The sequence below is a fragment of the Alligator sinensis genome, unplaced genomic scaffold (assembly GCF_000455745.1).
Source record: "Alligator sinensis unplaced genomic scaffold, ASM45574v1 scaffold13_1, whole genome shotgun sequence".
Classification (NCBI taxonomy): Eukaryota; Metazoa; Chordata; order Crocodylia; family Alligatoridae; genus Alligator; species Alligator sinensis.
The window spans coordinates 1491020-1499514 of record NW_005841909.1 but is presented as its reverse complement, the minus strand read 5'-3'; positions in this window follow the sequence as shown (position 1 = coordinate 1499514).

The following is an 8495-nucleotide window of genomic DNA, read 5'->3' as shown; positions in this document are numbered from 1 at the left end:
TGAACCTTGTCGCCACAGGGATGTGATAACACCGAATTTGCAGTGAATTCTCTGTGTAGTTTGCAATCTCACACTTTGAGAAGGACGTGGACAGTTTGGACAGAGTCCAGCACAGAGCAACAAATTGGTCAGGGGCCTGGGAGACAAAACCTATGAGGAAAGGCTGAAAGAATTAGGGCTATTTAGCCTAGAGAAGAGATGGCTGAGTGCAGATTTGATAGCAGTCTTCAAATACCTGAAAGGTGATTATAGAAAAGGTGGAGATGGGCTTATCTCTGTGGCAGTAGGAGACAGGACCAACACAAACAGCCTCAAACCGCAGCAGGGGAAGTTCAGGTTGGAGATAAGAAGGAACTTTCTGACTATGAGGGTGGCTGGGCATTGGAACAGGCTGCCGAGAGAAGTTGTGAAATCTCCATCCCTGGACATTTTCAAAAGCAGGTTGGACAGACTCTTGACCTTGATCAGGGGGCTGGACTAAATGACCTTGTGAGGTCCCTCCTGGTTAAGTTGGGTTAAGATGGTTAAGTATTCAGCAAAGTCAATGCCAACTCAGGGTTTGGGCAGACACCTCTCTCTCTGGAATTGTCTAGGCTCACCACACTCATTACTTTATTTAGGAAATACAGATTCATGCACTTACCCCTTGGGATATCCTCTGCACCTGAAATTTGTCAGAAGAAGGTAAGTCAGGTGTTGGAGGGCCTGGAAGAGGTGGTCTGCCATCTTAGCAATATCCTGATTCACAATGCTACCATAAAGAACCACAGGCCGTATCCAGAGGTGTGTGGACATGCAGTATGTGGTGCCGCAGACTTGTCTGAGGAGCCACATGTGGCACATGTAGGCATTCCCCACACTGCTATCTTGCAGCACGGAGGGATTGTTTGATCCCAGGAGATCCTGTGGTCAAAAAAACTCATGCCGAAAAAGAGTGGGGCGGCACAAGTGCTGGCAGTGTGTGCTGCCCAAAACTGGAGCCTGGCTGGCCAAAGACATGTTCTGGCTGCTGGCCAGGTTTCCTGATACGGCTGCAGCCCTGGGTGGCCCCCAGGACCCCCAGCCAGACACTGGAATGGGTGAATTGGGTGGCCACCTGGGGCCTGGACAGAATGGGGGCCTGAAAATGGTAATTCTTGTATTATTATTATTATCTCTGGCAAAGTGGGGCCCAATACTAAAAGTTTGCCTGGGGCCACCAATAGTCTAGGTACAATGCTGCCAGGACCACAGGTAAGGCTGCTGGGGCCATCACAATTGCTGGCCCCAGCCTCCCCTACCCCACCCAGGGTAACCTGCCACGTGCCAGGGCACACATGGCACAGGCATTCCCCAGGGACAAGTAGCAGCGGTACGAACTGTGCCCCTGCTACTCGTCCCCAGGGAAACACACGTCCACACTCATCTGGATGCTGCCACAAAAGTCACCTGCACAATCTACTGCACACACATCAGGACATGAGATTCACCCTAAATCTGAGTGAATGTGAGTTTGAAAGAAACAGTGCTTGTTTTCTGCCCCCCTCAACCCCCTGTGTTGGGTTACATGCCAGTAGGAACGAGACACTATTTTCAGAAAATATGCTGGAGCCTGCCAAGATAGCGAGCAAAAGTGTAATACCTGGATATGGTCTACTCAGGGAAATTTGTACTCTAAATGGCTAGTGTCTTACACCGTCTGTATGACTTCCTGATTTCCAGTACTGAATAGACAGAAGGGGCTGAACAGGAGGCAGCCAACAAAGGGATCATATGATCAGACGGGATCATCCAATCCAACTGCCTGCACGGATGAAAGATGTTACAGTCCCATTTATCCCAGCCGCTTCTTGAAAACCTTCAGTGAAGGTTATTTCCACAGCTTCCCTCAGCATCTTATTGCACTGTCCTACAGCTCTGACAGTAAGGAAGTTTTTTCTCAGGTTTACTCTAAATCACCTTTGCTGCAGTTTAAACTCCTTTGGTCCCTGTCCTGCTATCTGAGGCAAGGGAGAACAAAAACCGCCTCTGCCCCAAAGAGCTCAGAATATAGACTGAGGGACAATGGATGGATGCGGATCAACACGGGAGCACCAGGAAACAATGAGATGATGGGAATCAGCCTGGTGGGCAGTGAGCGGCTGCGCGGTCTAGCACAGGACTGTGGCAAAGGCTCTAGTTCTCAAGCCCCAGCGCAGCTACTTCTAATGTTGGTGGGTTTCCCCACCCCTCAGGGGCAGTTGCAAGTCTCCTTAAATTTAGACCAAGTTGAGAGTGAGCAGGTCTTTAACAGTGCAGTGAATGAAGCGCAGTGTAATCAGTCATCAGCATTTTATCAAATGTTGAGAATCCGTTTCGGGGTTTCTAAGGGTTTCATTCCCAGAGCAGAAACTGCCTGTGCAAATCTCTGCTCAGGGCATTTCTCAGAGCCCAAGGCTAACAATTGCCCTGTTCTCATAGGTGGAAGCAGGACTGTGGCCGAGCTGCTCCCCACAGGTATGTGAATATGGATGCGAGTGATGCTGAAGGTGAAATGCCCTTTTGTATGGCTGTGGGTGTGTGAGGTTGCAGCGTCATGGTGTGAGTCAGCCTCTGGTATGCAGGGCTTCTTGAGAGAGTGAAACCAGAATTGCCTCCTTGAAACTGTGGGTCACAGATTCTGGAGTCCAGAGTGTTTGGCCAGTGTAGGAAAGGCACCCGCTGGCCAAGGCATCTACAGCACTTCCTAATGCCTCATTCCCACTGACTCGAGGGAGGAATGGCTCTTCAGTGGAAGACAAGGTGCTAGGCCTCCTTTCAAGGCACTGACAGAAGTGACATTGTGTTGTGCGATCTGCCCCCTGAAGCACTCTGCAGCCGTGCACTAACTGAAGTGCATGGCTGCAGAGTGCCTTAACAAGTGCCCGATCATGCAACAAATGAAGCCTCATTGAATGAGGTTTCAGGTGAAGGTGTTCCAAAGCACAGCAACTTCATTAACTTCTGTTAGTGCATGCCAGGAGCAGTGCTGGGCTGATGCAGCCCACCCCATCCCCAGTGCTGTCTGCAGGGTGGAAGAGGGAGCAAGGAGGGGAGGGAGGTCTGTCTGGGGTTTGCCCAGCATGCACTAGAGCAGAGCTTTCCAAACTTTTCGTGTTGGTGACACACTTTTTAGACCTGCATCATTTCGCGACACAGTAATTCAGTTCCGGGGGAGGGGCCAAGGGAAGCAGACGCGAGTAAGGGAGCTCCGCGGTGCCCTTCCGCAAAATTTTCTGCATTTCGCGTGACACACCTACACACTGCCGCCGACACACTAATGTGTCGTGGCACACAGTTTGGAAAGCTCTGCACTAGAGGGTGAGGTGGGTGGATTGGAGCCCTCCTTCCCCCTCACCCGAGGCAGGGCCCTCCAATCCACCTGCCACCGCCCCCCTCCCCCCGGTCCAGCACAGGCTAGGCAAACCCCAGAACAGACCTCCCTTCCCTGCCTTCTCCCCCTCCCATCCTAAAACAACACCAGAGCTGGGAGAGGGGGCGCAAAGCTAGGGGAAGAGCTAGGGGAAGAGGCTGCAGACACGCAGCCTCTCTCACTGGATTGGCTCCAAAGTGGAGCTTGATCATGCACCCTCCCAATCCAACAGCAAACATCTGTTGGGTTGGAAGGGTCAGTCTAACTCATGGCACTTTCTGTGAAGTGCCATGAGTTAGACCAGGAAGATGCACATCTGTCAGTGCCCTCAATCCCCAGGCTGAGCTTCTTTCTTTTCTTTTCTTTTCTTTTCTTCCCGCTGTTTGCAGAAACTATTGGTATCTTCCTCCTGCCCCCTCTCACTGCCCATTCATATGCTACTTGACTTGCAAGTGTCATGGAGATTTTGCTTCTACTGACTTGTCAGCTTGGAGGATATAAACCACCTTTCTTTCTGGTCTTTCTCATTGGTACTTATGGTCACATATAGACCATAATTACCAACCCCTTGCACTGAAAAATATTAATCACGACCCCAAAATCATGAGATTGCTGAAAAATCATGACATTTTTTAAAATAATAAAATGTAAGCTGTTTTTATTTGCCTTCTAGTTCCTGAGCCTTTCAGACACACACACTTTTCTCCACAAGTCTAAGGACTAGAAGCTCCTGTATTTAGTTATTTAATGAAAGCTGAGATTCTCTTACAGTCTCTTGATTTCAGCCCCTGGGGCTTTGGGAAATTAATATTACAAACTCATAGAATTAGTATGGCCAGGAATATTGCATGGCCATATCTTAATCAGTGAGATTCCAGCAATAAATATTGATCATGTTTGTGTTGTTCTGTTGCTTATAGCATGTTTTTTTCCAACAAAAGGTTACTAAAAACCCAAACCAAACAATTTACTCAGGGCGTCAACAGTACATGAAGGAGGAAAAAGACAGTGCCTAAGATTTTCTGGAGGTAAAGACCCAGAACCTGCACAGTTGAAGGAATAATTTTTATCCAACCTGCCAATCTTTCCCTTATCTTGCTCTGAACCCAGCCTTAGCTAGCTTGTCTTTTTGACATATGTAAGCCAGTCAGTTACTTGGTCAATGATGGTCACAGGGCTAGTTGCAACTTTGACCCTTCTCGAGTCAATCTATGGTCTGCTCAGGCAACAGGCTCAGCACTTGCATCCATCTGTAACAGAGCACCGGGTGTGCTCTGTTACTTGCAGGGGCCTGAGCAGCAGCAAGGCAGCATGCAGTTGGCTGTGATCCCAATTGGGCACAACTGCCTGATTGGGAACAGGGCCCAGCTGTGCCTCTGAAGAACAGGGGATCTGAACACCAAAGCTAACAGCAGTTTGCTGCTTCAGGAGAACAACAACCCAGCTGGGGTTGCTGCTTGTGACACCTTGGCGGTACGGGGATGGCTGGAGGCTCCTGGTCCTGGGGCATGACCTCAAACTACACCCTGCTGGGGTTGGGTGGTGTGGGGGGACTGCTGGTGGTGGGGCAGTGTCGCAGGGCAGTGCCTGCTCGTTTAAGAGCAGAAACTGCCTAGGGAGAGGGCCCTAAGAGCCAGGCAGAAACTCCACAGGGGTAGGTTACTATGGCAGCAGGCTAATGAGGGAATTAGCCTGCACCTGCACCCGGTCACCTGACCGGAAGAAGGCAGGGCCCTGGGCACATATAAACCCCAGGGCTGAGGCCAGTAGGGCTTAATTCTCTGGCAGCAGCCAGGGGAAGGAGCCTCCAGAGAGGAAATTGTGTAGAGATGCTGTGGCCCCCTGATATGCTGCCTATAGGACTAATGGAGCTGCAGGAGCTCGCCAGGTACCCTGGGCTACAAGACACTTAAGGTTCAGGGGGATGTTTGACTCTTTTCAAGGGACAGAGCACACCCTGAACTGGTTGTATTATGTTATAGCCCAGGGGCTCATATTTTGATTGTTGTTTATAAACCGGTGGACCGGGCCGAGGCTATTGGGGAGGAGGAGGCCTCGTTGGGGCCATGTTTCAGTGTGGAAAGCCCAGCACCAGTGTGGGTGTAGAGACAGGGCTGCAGAGAGCCCAGTGACTAAGGAGATGCTGAGCTATATCAAGGCCTCGGAGGGACAACATTTACATACCACAACTAATGGGTATATGGGATTGGAAGAAACCTTCTGAGACCCTGAGCCCATTGCCTCTAAACGACTGTTATATGCTATCACAGTGACAGGTCTAGCTGCATCTTTAACCCTGGCTGCATCCCCTCAGGGGACAGGTCCAGAACTTGTACACCTCTTAGGGAGGAATCTTACTGCTTCCCCCCTCACACTGGGCCCCACTATAGTATCCTATAAATAAATGTCTGGATAAACAGCCAAGATATTGTTTCTTAACTTCTTGGTTTCACGCAGGCTGAAAAGGATGTCTGGACATCTACTCCAGCCCCCAGCTATCACAGGTACTTGCATCATATATGCTCAGGGCACTGACAGACGTGCAGCTCCCCACTAACTCATGGCACTGCACAGGCAGCACCACAAGTTGCAGCACCCCCCTCGCCCCCACCCCAGCCCAACACAAGTTTGCTGTTGGGTCTGGGGGTTTGGGGGGTCAAGCTGCAGTTTGGAGTGGATGTAATGAAGGTTCAGATTATCACACAATCTAGTATTTTTAAAGTGCTCTGTAGCCACGTCCTGACAGAAATGCATGGCTGCAGAGTGCTTCAGGGGGGTGATCACCCAACAAAACATCACTTCTGTCCGTGCCCTAAATTCTGTGTTAAAACTTGTTGACCCCACTGCTGCTATGGGAATGCTTTACCAAACCTCTCTGCTTTTATGGTTAGTAACCTTTTCATTTCCACCATCACTTATTCATGGCTGGCTTATACCCATTTGTTCTTTAGAGTAAATAGCATGTCCTGCAACTAAACCCAACCCCTAACCTAACCCAACCTATGCATGCTATGAAGTAATGCTATATAGAATCATAGAAAATTAAGGTTGGCAGGGACCTCAGGAGGTCATCTAGCCCAACCCCCTGCTCAAAGCAGGACCATCCCCAACTGTAGCATCCTAGCCCAGGCTTTGAACATTTAGGCCTTAAAAACCTCCAAGAATAGATATTCCACAATCTTTCTGTGTAACCTGTAGTCTCAGCATAAATAGTCCCACAACCCAGGTATGTCAAATACAAATAGTTTAGCAGACAACAGTAGGTAGCAGGATCCTTAAACAATTATGTATTAGCTCTTCATCCCTCACAGGCTTGGCTTGCAGAGGAGGGGGCAGAAGTTCAGTAATATACACAAGGATATGTCAATATAGTGGGGCACTACCAATTCAGAGCCCCCAGGACCCTCATCAGCAGGGATGCAAAAGCCATGGTTTTAAACTTGGTACTGTTTTTGTCTCCCAGCAGGAGACACAAAAATGGCACCAAGTTTAAAACCATGGTTCTCACACTTGCTTCCCCACAAGCCAGGAGCAGGACCCCTCCACCAATAGGTCTGGTTGGGGCAGGGCTGGGGCTGGGAGTGCTGTGCCTCTGCGGGCAAGTGGGTAGCAGTGCTGGGGGGGCCTTGGGGGCTATGGCCACCCCAGAATTAATCTTAGCCACTGTCATATTGAATGAAATAGTTTGAATGTTTGTAAAGGTTGCCCATTAGCCAGTTTCAGGAAGAAGATAAGATTTATCTCCTTATCTAGGTCATTGTTTTGGACTACGTGCGGAAGATCCAGACTTTGCTTAAAGTTTTAACTCTTGAATTTTATCTTTAGAGGTCTTTAACAAAGAGAACCTAACAATGATCCTTAAGCAAATATCCCGAGTTCCAAGAGATCAAACCTTAGGGCCTTTTGAAAAAATTGGAAAGAAAAGGTCACTTGCAGTGATATGGAAGTTCCCCAAAAGTAATTAAAATGATCAACAAAAGAAACTGATTACCAAGCAAAAGAATCTGTTGAGTAAGATCCAAGCCCAAATTTGGGGGTAATGACAGGTTTTGAGTAGGAGTGGCCCAGGACGGCAGCTCACTCAATAAAAACTGTAACCTACTCTCCCAAATTGGAGGTGACTATACTTGCAGAACAACGAAGGAAGAATCGCAAGTGTAGGCCGGATCAGACTGATCACCGTATTGCTGAGGCGAGCCCATTGAACCATACTACTGAGGCCAACCCATTAAATTGTACTACTGAGGAATGAAACCATATTTAGGTGTTTGGCTTCTCGGAATTCTAGGATTGTAAGTATATTATGAAAAATAATAGTATTGATTCAAATGTAACTTTTAGTTGTAATTGTAGTTGTTTTTGTAATACTAATTCTTATAGCATTGTTTGGGAAGGAAGTGCTTTCGGAGAATTGTTTCTGATGTATGTAATTATTGTGTTTTTAATGTTTGTGGTATTTCTTAAAGCTAAGCAGTGTTATATGTGTAGCAAAGAATTTTAAAATAAAATTGTGTTGTATGAATTAAGTGTGTAATCATTGTGAAATCGTGCAATCAGCTAACTACTCCCCCAGCCAGTGCATCAAAACGAATCAGTAAATTGTGTGGGATTTTCTCTATTCCATAACCCACTAGAGACAGCCACCCCTCCCAGTGCCACTGCCCACCTGCAGAGGCATGGCATGGTGCTCCCAGGTCAACCCTGTGCATCTTCACAACCGCATGGGACACAGCCGGGCAGCACCTCCCTGAAGGTAAGTCTAATAGGGACGGGTGGGAAGCTAGACGGAGACACGGGCAGCTTGTGGACAGGGGTGGGGCTGCCTCAGAGTGATGGAGAGGGAGGGAGGGGAGTGGTCCTGTGCAGGGAAAGTATGTGTGCGCGCGTATGTGGAAAAATTTGCTGATGGTACTTAAGGCTGTATCATTTTAAATTGGTGGTACACAGTCTGTCAGAGTTTGGAAACTGCTGCAGTAGACTGTAGCATAGCTTAGAGGTACCCAAGCTAACTTGGGTCTGGTTAGCAGTTTGGCTGTCTCAGGGGAGGTTTACATCACTAATTTACCTTGCAAATAGCTTCCATGTTGCTATGGAAAGATTGCTGTTGGTGTCAAAGTTGATCTGA